At 38.0% G+C, this 13,286-nt stretch overlaps 1 protein-coding gene and 1 pseudogene across 2 annotated transcripts in view; one reads left to right on the forward strand and one right to left on the reverse strand.

Moving 5' to 3' along the window:
* The window catches only part of DOK6 (docking protein 6), a gene marked incomplete at its 3' end in the record, with an annotated part of 474,920 nt that overhangs the window by 422,427 nt on the left and 39,207 nt on the right, over window positions 1–13,286 (reverse strand). The gene's annotated exons all lie outside the window — the stretch shown is intronic.
* LOC308423264 (SWI/SNF-related matrix-associated actin-dependent regulator of chromatin subfamily E member 1-like) lies at window positions 2,613–3,851 on the forward strand (annotated as a pseudogene). Its single transcript has one exon. The product of its transcript is annotated as an SWI/SNF-related matrix-associated actin-dependent regulator of chromatin subfamily E member 1-like (transcript).

The raw sequence follows: 13,286 nt of genomic DNA on the forward strand, positions 1-13,286 counted from the left end.
TCAGGGTTGTTTTGATTTCCATTTCCCTGATGGCTAAGGATGTCCAGCACTTCCTCAGATGTTTCTGAGCCATTCAATGTTACTCAACTGAGAACGTTTTGTTTAGCTCTGTACCCCATTTTTTAATAGGGTTGTTTGATTCTCCGGTGTCTAGCTTTTTGAGTTCTTTGTATACCTTGGATATTAGGCCTCTATCTCATGTGGAGTTGGTAAAGATCTTTTCCCATTCTGTTGGCTGCCGTTTTGTTTTCTTGACAATGTCCTTAGCCTTACAGAAACTTTGCAATCTCAGTAAGTCCCATTTGTTAATCTTTGACCTTAGAGCTTGAGCCATTGGTGTTTTGTTCAGAAAATTTTCTCCTGTGCCTATAATATGCAATCACTGATAGTGGAATGCTGAGCCCAGAGGCTTGCACTGCCCCAGAAACAATTCACAGACAGTGTGAAGTCCAAGAAAAAAACAAAACAAAACAAAACAAACAAACAAACAAAAAGTCATGCTCAATCTTTACATACCAAGAACACCTTGACACATTCCTGGTTACACCCTGTATTACATATACTTTTTGCTCATTGTAAAAAAAAAAAAAAAAAAAAAAAAAAAAAGCCATGCACTGAAAAAAATTGTATTGATTGATATTTTCTACAACATTCTTTTCTTTCTGTTAAACTCTCTAAAATGTTTTTTCTGAAGTCTTGGACAACCAGGGGACTATTGCCTGCAAATTTTTTACTGACTTATTTACCATGTGGAAAGAGTTTGGTTAAATTCTGTGTATTAGAAACACTGTGCTTCTCCTTTAGATGTTTTGTGTACTATTGTTTTTTCTAGGAAATCCCATTGACGTTTTTATTGTTTCTATGTGCCCTTTTACCAATAAAAGACAGTCTATGGAAAAAAAAAAAGAAAAAACAATTTCATTCATGTAAATTCTTTAGCAGCTACTCTTGAGGAAATGTTGCTTTGCAGAATTCTTTTTCTTTTTTTTTTCTTCAAAGTTTGGTTTATTTGTTTAAAGATGGTATAAGATACAATGCTCTAATAACTTTTACAGGACACTCATATTCTTTCTAACTTGGGCTCTATGGGATTTTGGGTTAAAATGCTGGTTTGAAAAGCTGTCTGCTTATACTTCATTTTTTAAATTGGATATTCTATGTGCTTCCATTTCAAATGTTATCCCATTTCTCCCCACTCCTGTTCCTCTTTCCCCTCCCCTTGCTTCCACAAAGGTGCTCCCTCTCCCACCTCAACTTCTTGGCATTCTCCTACACTTGCAAAACATGCCTTCACTGGAACACAGGCCTCTTTGCCCATTGATGCCAGACAATGCAACTGGAGCCCTTGGTCTCTTCATGTTTTGGTAATAAATGGAATAACCAGAACTCTAATCCATTGCTATTAAAAAATAAAAGACACTTTTAGAAGAGAGTTTGGAAGAATCTTATGAAACTAAACACACTATTAGATGACCAAGAAACACACCATTCTCCATGGTGTTTACCCAAATGGGTTGAAAGTTTACAGCTACACAAAAGCCTGCTTGTGGATGTTTATATTTACCTGGCTTAAAACTGCTAGAAGAGCAACCTTGGTGCTCCTCATTGTGTAAATGGACAAATAAACTTTACCATATCCAAACTATATGCTATACAGTACTAAAAGGAAATGTCCTACCAAGCTATGAAGACTTGAATAAACTTCAGAAAAAAATGTTAATATAAGAATGGTAACCTGAAAAAGATACATATTGCATAATATCTAACCACAAGACATTTGAAGAAATGAAAATTATGGGAAGTAAATAACAAAACACAAAGAATTCTTAGGGCTAGGGCAAAGAGATTATTATGTGATAATATATTACAAATATCTGTATGTCTCCATATATATGTTGTGAGCATATATGTATATGCCTGTCATCTTTCCATGTATGTATGAATCAATGCATTGTATATGATTATAGTTTTGGCATAATCTAGAGAATATATAAGTATGGAAGGAGAAAAAAAAAAGAAAGGGAACGTTTTTTAAGCAGTGGCAACCAGAAAGTTAAATTCTATGGCTCTTAATATTAACAACATATGTTTGTGTGTGTGTGTGTGTGTGTGTGAGAGAGAGAGAGAGAGAGAGAGAGAGAGAGAGAGAGAGAGAGAGAGAGAGAGAGAGAGATGAGAGCATATTCATGAATGTACATGACTTAAGTCAGTAATTTTTACCCAGCACGTTTGCAAAGGATAAAATCCTGAGAGGAATGATGAGGAAATGCTCCTAACTCACAATGCTGGCTAGTGCTAGACTTAAACTAGAGATGAGATTACTACATGAATTTGACCATAATGCTGTAGTATTCTTGCAAAGCTTTCGTGTATGATCCACTAAAGAATTTGGGTCAAGGAGGTCCATTTGGCACATAAATATGAGTGTGTGTATGGGTGGGGGGCTCTTAAAATTGATACTAGCCTGGGAAATAAAGAGAGATTTGGTCTCAAAACCAACAACAACAGGAGGGGCGGGGCGAGCGCGGGACAAAGGGAAGCAAAGCAGGCGCCTTCTCGGCCTGCAGTGTCTCAGATTCATTCCTAAGGAACTGAGAACTTAATCTTCCAAAATGTCAAAAAGACCATCTTATGCCCCACCTCCCACCCCAGCTCCTGCAACACAAATGCCCAGCACACCAGGGTTTGTGGGATACAATCCATACAGTCATCTCGCCTACAACAACTACAGGCTGGGAGGGAACCCGGGCACCAACAGCCGGGTCATGGCATCCTATGGCATTACAGTTCTAAAGCCTCCAAAGCCACCAGATAAGCCGCTGATGCCCTACATGAGGTACAGCAGAAAGGTCTGGGACCAAGTAAAGGCTTCCAACCCTGACCTGAAGCTGTGTGAGATTGGCAAGATCATTGGTGGCATGTGGCGAGATCTCACTGATGAAGAGAAGCAAGAGTATCTAAACGAATATGAAGCAGAAAAGATCTAGTACAACGAGTCTATGAAGGCCTATCAACAACTCCCCTGCATACCTTGCCTACATTAATGCAAAAAGTCATGCGGAAGCTGCATTAGAGGAGGAAAGTCGACAGAGACAGTCTCACATGGAGAAAGGAGAGCCTTACATGAGCATTCAGCCTGCTGAGCATCCAGATGATTATGATGATGGCTTTGCAATGAAACATACAGCCACTGCCCGTTTCCAGAGAAACCACCGCCTCATCAGTGAGATCCTCAGTGAGAGTGTGGTACCTGATGTGCGGTCGGTTGTCACAACAGCTAGAATGCAGGTCCTCAAGCGACAGGTCCAGTCTTTAATAGTTCATCAGCGGAAACTAGAAGTTGAGCTTCTTCAGATAGAGGAACGACACCAGGGAAAAAAGAGGAAGTTCCTGGAGAGCACAGACTCCTTTAACAATGAACTTAAGAGGCTGTGTGGTCTGAAGGTGGAAGTAGACATGGAGAAGATTGCCGCTGAGATCGCACAGGCGGAGGAGCAAGCCCGCAGAAGGCAGGAGGAGAGGGAGAAGGAGGCGGCAGAGCAAGCTGAGCGCAGTCAGGGCAGCATCGCCCCGGAGGAAGAGCAGCAAGTCTCAAACAAAGCTGAGGAGAAGAAGGATGAGGAGAACATCCCGATGGAGACAGAGGAGACACACCTTGAAGACACGGCAGAGAGCCAGCAGAATGGTGAAGAATGCGCGTCTACTCCTGAGGACAAGGAGAGTGGGCAGGAGGGCGGTAACAGCATGGAGGTGGAAGGGACAAGTGACAGTAACACCGGGGCTCAGAGAGCAACAGCGCCACAGTGGAGGAGCCACCCACAGACCCAGTGCCAGAGGAGAAAAAGGAGTAATATTGCCTTGTTTTATGTGACCTAAAACTTTTTTAAATGAAAAAAAAAGTGGCTTGTTTGTTTGTTTGTTTGTTTGTTTTAATGGTGTTACGTGCTGTGTGTATTAATTCCTTTTCCATTTATACTATGAAGGTCTTTGATATCGTAGCCTAATGTCATCTGCTCACCTTTCTTAGCTCTCAACTTCTGAAACCTCAGAACTAAGATTAATCAAGAAGATACCCATCTCTTTGAGAACTACCTGGGATGCTGCAGATCTACTCTTACAAATGCCTTCCTTCAGCTCACTCGGGTGCTCACCAAAACCATAGATTTAAACCCCCACCCCCCCAGCCTAACAACAGTTTTCCGAGTCCCCTGCCTTGTGTGCTTGTACAGAGAACTCTCCTGACAGCATGAGGTGTCTGTTCACTTGCTCTCCTTATTTCCTCCTTAATCCTGATATCAGATACCAGGAGTTCTCTTACAGGGCACGGTGTAGCCTGAAACTAGCGAGACAAGGTCAGACGGTGCAGAGATGTCTCCAGTGGGGGCAGGGGGAGTAGTTACTGCTGTGGATTTCTCATTTGGTGAGCACTGCACCTGCACATTGTAGAGCTTTTCAGTGTAGTTAATATGGGATGTGTTCTGGGAAATCCATACTTATTGTACAGGGGAAAAGAAACATTTTTTACCAGATTGGTTTTCCAAAGACATGATAGACGACAGAGCTTAAGGAATGGAATATTATAATGGACTACAGACTTCAGAGTGATTGGCCCATTCCAAAAGGAAAACAGGAATTACATTCATCCACTCGAGCATATTTCACAGTGATGAAAACCTCAAGGCTTGAGATCCCATAGATCAGAACCGTACCTACCTTTTTGATAAGCCCTTTAGTGGTCCTAGAAACCAGAAACAAGATCATTTGTAGAGTTTACTCCCTAAAATCTAGGATAGATTTTTACTGAATAGTGGTATATATGGTGGTATATGCTTCCTAGCATAATAAAGAAATTAAGACAAAAAAAAAAAAAAAAAACCAACAACAACAAAAAAAGGTCTTTATGTAGAGTGCTTGCTGACATGGAAGAACTTATATTAATCATATCTTATTCTTAAACACTAAACTCTATTAAATCTATTAAAACTTCACATATGTTGCAGTAAATATTAAAAAATAAAAATGCTTATTTCTTTTCCAACCCTCAGGTCGAACTCCTCAGGCCTGACCCTAATAGGAGACTCACACACCTCTGGTTCCTGGTTTGAGTTGTCACCACAGCCCAACTTGTCCATGCAACTCCCTTCCCTTGGTGGTTTACTACTGCCTGTTCTCTGCCTCTGTCCCAAGGTGTTTCTGTACCCCAGAATCCCACAAACACAACTCTATAACCTGATAGCTTTTCATACAGGTTTATATACCCAACTCTCAATCCACAAACCCTCTACACAACAAGATTGCATCAAATAGACAAAGCTACTAACTGCCTTTTTATATGAGACACTAGACCTGTAAAATACTTAATGTCCACAGTTTTTAATACCAATCAATCCCACCTGGGTATATCTGGTCCTTGGGAAGCTCCAAGTTGCCAAGATCTTCTCCCTTTGTAGTCTGACCTTTACTGACCTCCTCAGACCTCTTAGCCCTTTTTACTTCCCTCACCCAGCATGGCTTTTCTTTATTTTACTAATTAAAATGGGAAGGTTTAGACTTTAGACTAGGCTGCCCTACTTGGAGAGGTAGAATTAACATTAAAATACTAACAGTTTCAGGACAATCTACACACATATCTATTCAAATTTAAAGTGTCATTTAAATCTTGTTTGAAAATCTATAGATGTGTCAATATTGTCAGACAAAATATGTCAGTTTTATGATAGAATGTACTGATATACTGTTGTGAATTAGACAGCCCTTTTTGTATTCTTGCAATGGCACCCCAAAATATTGACTCATCCATTTTTTTAGAAACATGACTTTATGAAATTCCTAGGCAAATAGATGGAACTAGAGAATATCATCCTGAGTGTGGTAACCCAGTCACAAAAGAAAAGACATAATATGCAGTTACCAATAATTGGATACTAGCCCCAGAGAGCTCTGAACACCCAAGAAACAACTCACAGACCGTATGAAGCTCAAAAGAAAAGAGGGCCAAAATGTGAAAGCCTCGGTCCTTCTTTAAAAAGAAAACGTATATAGTACCTTCTCAGAATGTGGTACACCTAGACCTTAAATCATTACTAATTCAAGAGCTAAGAATGCAGCCTTGTGGCAATCCTTGGCATTTAAAAGCCATTATGTTTAATCTTTACACACCAAGAAAACTTTGACTATTTCCATGTTACATTTTGTTTTATATGTACTTTATGCTCATTGTAACTAGTAAGTATTCAATGGATACTATCAAACCTTTAAAAAAAATCAAGTACTGGCAAAAATGTATTTATATAGCTTTATGCAAAAATGCTTTTAAAATCTGTACATTTATCTCTGTTTTTTTTAAATTAAAATTGTTTAACTGAAAAAAATTATCTAAGTAATTCCAAAAAATATGGTGAGTTTATGTTAATATTTCTGGGTAAACAATCTCAAGACAGCTGCAATGTGTTAACTTTGAGCTGTGGAAATATCCTGAGAAGTGAGAAATATGATTGCAATCTTGTGGAAACCACAACACCAAAGTAAGTATAGTGGCAAGGTAAATTAGTCACTAAGACATACAATTAAATTGTAAATATGTGGTATGAGATAAAAACTGCAAAAATTTGTTTTTTATATTTTTAATATTTTATTGAATATTTTATGTATTTACATTTCAAATGCTATCATTTTCCCCCTTTCCCAGGTTTCCCTCTGGAACTCTAATATCCCCTCCCCCTCCTCCTGCTTTTAAGAGGGTGCTCCCCCTCCCAACCACCCACTCCCAACTCACCACCCTGGCATTTTCTTACAGTGTGAAATCAAGCCTTTTCAGGACAAAGGACCTCTCCTCCGTTGATTCTAGATAATGCCAAACTCCATTGGCAATTGTGGGGCAGTCTCTGGATGGCCTATCCTTAGGTCTCTGCTCCATACTTTGTCTCCATATTTCATTTAGACAGGAGCCATTGTGGGTTAAAAATTTGGAGGTGAGTGGGTGGCCCCATCCTACAACCAGGGGTCATGCCTAACCTCTGGATATCGTCCCTACAGCTTCTCCCTCATTTCAGTTGGGTCCTGGAAGCTTCTTGCTTTCCTGGTAGCTGGGACTTACTGCTGGCTATCCCAGGCTTCCCATGCCCCATTTCTATACACCTCTATTCACATTCCTGACCCTCTGTATATTATCCCTGTCTCCTCCCATACCTGATCCTCTCTCCTCTTTTCCCCTGCTCTAAGTTTTTCCCACCCTCTACCTCCTGCATTCCCCTTCTGCAAAGGACTGAAGCATCCACATTTTGGTCTTTCTTCTTCTTGAGCTTCATATTCTCTATGAATTGTATCTTGGGTATTCCGAACTTTGGGGATAATATCTGCTTATCAGTGAGTGCATACCATGTGTGATTTTTTGTGACTAGGTTACCTAACCAGAATAATATCTTCTAGTTCCATCCATTTGCTTAAGTCATTGTTTTAAAGAGCTGAGTAGTACTATCCTGTCAAAGATAGCATTAATTTCATATTAGTGAAAACTTTAAACATTATTAAGAGTCCTCAAAAACTTTTACAAAATAATTCTCGATATTACCAATATGTGGCATACTCAGGACCCAGAGGAAGCATGGCCCCCTCCTGTTTTCAACTGCTCCTGGAGTGAACCCAAGACTCTACCCCCAACCCTTACTCCTACAACACCCAGAGGAAGCTTGAGTACCAGGAGCTCTGACACCTTCAGGATCATAGGCACTTAGACACACTACGATTTTGGGATCTCAGAGGTTATTTGATGCCCAGGAGCTATGCCACACCCAGGATCTCAGAATCCCAGGATTACCCTTCCAGGAGTTCTGACACAACCAGGCTCACAGAAGGGACAGGATCCAGTCAGAGACAGTAAGGCCAGTTAGCACAGAATTAACCAGATGGCAAGAGGCAAGCACAAGCAACAAAATCCAATGCTACTTAGTAACATCAGAATCCACTTTTTCCAACACATCAAGCCCTAGAAACCCCATCACATCTGAAAAGCAAGATTCAGATCTAAAATCTCATTTTATGGATGTGATAGAGTACTTTAAGAAGGACATAAATAAGTGCCTTAAATAAATACAAGAGAACACAGAAAACGCAGTATTCAAAATCTTAGAGAGTGAAACTGACCCTAATTTGAAGTGAAAGAACAAGTAAAAGTTCATATTAATGATCACTTTTTAAAAGTTGAGAAGACAACAAGAAAGTGAAAACATACTTATGTATGATTTGTGTACAATCTAGTTATCCACACTCTCTGGATCCTTGAGTTTGATCTATTAACCCATTTCAGCATCCTTCCTTGAAATCTGCATAAGAATCTCTGGCTTAACTGGGCCTGGCTTGGGCTTCTGAGACCTCAAAACCTATCCTTAGTAATATGTTTCCGCCATAAGCCCGTACCACCTAACCCTAAGTAGTACCACTCTCTGAGAACCAAGCATTAAAATATATGAGTCTAGGTGGGACATTTTATTCAGACCACCACAGTGTGAGAGCACAAGAGATAAACAAAAGGTCTTTTTTTCTTCTTTTTTTTATATAGGATCCTATGTAGCCCAGGCTAGCTTCAGACTTGTGTAGCAGAAGGTGACCTTGAACTGCTAAACCTGTCTTCAACTCCTAAATGTTGAGATTACTGGCTTGCAGACCAAGCATTTTTTGACCATTAGCTAGTTTTACTTTAGAGAACATATGAATGATTAAAAGGGACAATGAGAATTTAATATAACAATTTCTCTTGTTGTAGTATTCTTTATGTAGCTATTATAATTTAATAAACTATTTACTGTATAGTTAAAAAAAAAAAAAAAAAAAAAAAAAAGAATCTCTGGCTTAAACAGTATCTCCTCTCAGAAGTACTTTTTCCCAAAATCCATTCTCTTTCCAGCCAATACAACTTGTTCCTTGGTCTTAGCATACAACATACCTTTTATGACTTTCTTGAGGAGCTTATTCAATATGATTATGCAGAGCAAGATCAAGAATTAACAAATGGGAGCTTGTGGAATTGCAAAGCTTCTTTAAGGCCAAGAACACTGTCAAAAGGAAAAAAAAAACAGCAACCAACAAATTGGGAAAAAATCTTTACAAATCCTATATTTGATAAAGGGCTTATTTCCAATATATCCAAGGAACTTAAGCTATACCTTAGAGAATCAAATAATCATATTTAAAAAATGGAGTACAGAGCTACACAGAGACTTCTCAATGGATAATATTGAATGGCTGAGAAGCACCTAAAGAAATGCTCAACATCACTAGTCATCTGGGAAACACAAATCAAACAGTTCTAGGATTCTACCTTATAGCAGTCAGAATGGCTAAGATCAAAAACTCAGGTGACAGCAGATGCTGGTGAGGATGCAGAGAAATAGGAACACTCCACTGTTGATGGGATTGTAAACTGGTGCAACTACTCTGGAAATCATTTCCTCAGAAAATTATAGAGTGCTACCTGAGGACCCAGCCATACCACTCCTGGGTATATACTCAAATGTAGCTCCAATATCTAACAAGAACACATTCTCAATAATGTTCATAGCAGCCTTATTTATAAAAGCCAGAAGCTGGAAAGAAACCAGATGTCCCTCAGCAGAGGAGTAAATTCAGAATTTGTGGTACATATGCACAATGGAGTACTACTCCGCTATTAAAAACAATAAGTTCATGAAATTCTTAGGCAAATGGATGGAACTTGAAGCTATCATTCTGAGTGAGGTAACCCAGTCACAAAAGAAAACTCCTGGTTTGTACTCACTTATAAGTGGATACTAGTCCCCACCCCACCCCCCCAAAAAAGAGCTCAGAATTCCCAAGAAACCATTCACAGAACTTATGAAGCTCAAAAAGAAGGAAGACCAGAATGTGGATGCTTCAGTCCTTCTTAGAAGGGAGAACAAAACTGGGGAGGAAATACTAGGCCAAATAAAGGAGCAGGGATTGAAGAAAAGATCTACAGAGACTGCCTCATCTCGAGAACCACTACATATGCAGCAACCAAACCCAAGCACTATTGCTGATGCCTAGAAGTGTTTACTGGCAGGAACCAGACATGGATATCTCCTCAGAGGCTCTCCCAGAGTCATACAGATATGTATGAGGATGCTTGCAGCTAAATATCAGACTGAACACAGAGACTCCAATGAAAGAGCCAGAGAAAGGACTGAAAGAGCTGAAAGATTTTCACCTTCATGGGAAGAACAACATTATTATCAGCCAAGGCACTGAAGTGGAGAGGGTGATTGGGAAGGGAACACCTTAGTGAATCCAAGTTGAGGGTGAGGCAGGAGAGGAGTCAGGGGAAGGGTATACATTTGAAATGTAAATACAGAGATTATCTAATAATATTTAAAAAGGAAAAAAATATGCAGAGCATATCTTGATGCTTTTTCCTATACCATAGTACTGTTTCTTTAAAGCATGTGATGCCTGTGGTGTGTTTTTCACAAGGCAAAAGCTGTTCAATGAACAATTCTCCTGAGCATCCTTGGCTGCTATAATGCAAAAGAAAATATATTTTATCTAAATTTATTACTGCTGTTTTAGAGTATGTTCTGGTGAGCCAAAGATTGCAATTATCCCACTCAGAAATGCCCTGTGGATTCAAGCTATCTTTGCACTTGCTTTTGAATGTACCACTACGCAAAAATAACAGTATCGCTCTGAAAAGTTCTCATAATAAAAAATATAGTTTTAAATGGGTAGTTCAGATGTTGAGATTTAAATTTGAGCTATCTCCCACAGACCTATATATGTTATCCCAGTTTCCTGGTAATGACTCTGTTTGAGAAGGTTGTTGAAATATTAGCAGGTTAACCCGTGCTGGAGGGTTTGCCTTCTGTCATGTATCTTGAAGTTCATATTTCAACTATTTCCTTTTAGGTCTATACATCTAGTTCCACACAGATGGATGGTATGTGCCTGCTATTATGTCTTCCCTAACTTTATGAAATGCGTCTTCTGAAATGCAGATCCTATAAGATTTTTTTTATATCTATGAGAAGAAAGTTAACACATCTCATTCAGTTCAAGAACTGTAGATATTTGAAATAAATGTCTTCTTGAAAGAAAACTGTTCTTAAATTCTAATGTCTTCAATTGCAAATATTTAAAAATTTAAAAGAAATGGTATCTCCAAAGAAAGATACATACTGAAAAATCATTATATTAGTAAAATGATGAAGCAGAAAAAATCTTAATAATCAAACTGTATGACTAAAATTATTATAGTAATTTTATAAGCTTTATATTTGCTAGTATAATTTTGACAGTGATAGTATGTTTGTAATAAATATAGCAAAATGGTACCCAATTGCATTTGGGGATTGTTTTAGGAAGTATACTCAATTTTTAGATTTTTTTTTAAATAACTGAAATAAAATGAATCCAAGAACACATGTCAGCACATACATAGGCATACTTTACTAGGAACACAATAAATAGCATTTGACAAGTTAAATTTGTATCTTTCTTCCATTACAAAGAATTTAAAGTATGTAAGTAATTTTTATTATCCACAGAAGCATCAGGTTATTGAAATTAAAATGTTTTCAGAGACTGCTACAGCTCCTTACCCACTCACTGAGCTCCTGTATTAACCTCTACATTGATAATGAATGGTTGTTTTTCAGTTAAAATGTTGAAATTATTCATTATTTATTTATTTATTTATTTATTTAAACTTTATTTTAAAAAACAAAGATAGAAGAAAAAAATTAAACATTTTTGCATAAATATATACAAACACATTTTTGTCAGTTCTTGGCTTTTTTTTTTCTTTTTTTTTTTTTAAGGTTTGATACTCTGCATTAAGGTCTTACTAGTTACAATGAGCAAAAAGTACCTGTAAAACAGGATGTAACCCAGAATTAGTCAACGTTTGCTTGGTGTGTAAAAATTGAGCATGACATTTTTTTGTTTTGTTTTGTTTTCTTTTTTTCTTGAACTTCACACAGTCTGTGAGTTGTTTCTGGGGCAGTTCAAGCCTCTGGGGTTACCATCCCACTATCAGTGACTGCATATTATGTCTGTTTTTTTGTGACTGGGTTATATCACTCAGGATGATATTCTCTAGATGCAACCATTTTCTTTTTTTTAAAATATAATTGGGATATTTTTTCTGTTAATATTTTCTTTTTTATTAACAACTTTATTTTAAAGAACAAAGATAAATGTACAGATTTTAAGCATTTTTTACATAAAGTATATAATACATTTTTGTCAGTATTTGTTTTTTTTTTTTTAAAGTTTGATAGTGTGATCAAGATCCTACCAGTTAAAATGAGCAAAAAATACATTTAAAACAAGATGCAACCTGGAAATAGTCAAAGTTTTCTTGGTGTGTAGAGATTTTTTTTTTTTTTAACAATGAGCAGTCAGTACATGTAATACAGGGTACAACCCGGAATTTGTCAATGTATTCTTGGTGGGTAAGGATTGAGCATGACTATTTTTTTTTTGTTTTGTTTTCTTTTTTTCTTGAACTTCACACAGTCTGTGAGTTGTTTCTGGGGCAGTGCAAGCCCCTGGGGTTAGCTTCCCACTATCAGTGACTGCATATTATGTCTGTTCTTTTGTGACTGGGTTATCTCACTCAGGATGATATTTTTTCTTAAGAATTTGGTTAAGTCATTGTTTCTGGTGGCTGAGTAGTACTCCATTCTGTAAATGTACCACAATTTTTGAATCCATTCATCTGCTGAAGGACATCTGGATCCTTTCCAGCTTCTGGCTATTATAAATAGATCTTCTATGAACATTGTGGTGCATGTATCTTTGTTGTATATTGGAGTGTCTCTGCAGTATATGCCCAGAAGTGGAATAGCTGGATCTTTAGGTAGTACTATGTCCAATTTTCTAAGGAATCGCCAGACTGATTTCCAGAGTGGTTGTATCAGTTTACAACCCCACCAACAGTGGAGAAGTGTTCCTCTTTCTCCACAACTTCGCCAGCATCTTCTGTCATCTGAGTTTTAGATCTTGGCCAATCTGACTGGTGTGAGGTGGAATCTCAGGGTTGTTTTGATTTGCATTGCCTTGATGGCTAAGGATGTCGAACACTTCCTTAGATGTTTCTCACCCATTCAATATTCCTCAAAAGAGAACGTTTTGTTTAGCTTTGTACCGCATTTTTAATAGGGTTATTTGATTCTCTGGTGTCTAGCTTTTTGAGTTTTTTGTATACCTTGGATATTAGGCCTCTATCTAATGTGGAGTTGGTAAAGATCTTTTCCCATTCTGTTGGCTGCCGTTTTGTTTTCTTGACAATGTCC

Source organism: Micromys minutus (assembly GCF_963924665.1).
Source record: "Micromys minutus genome assembly, chromosome: 8".
NCBI classification, from domain to species: Eukaryota; Metazoa; Chordata; class Mammalia; order Rodentia; family Muridae; genus Micromys; species Micromys minutus.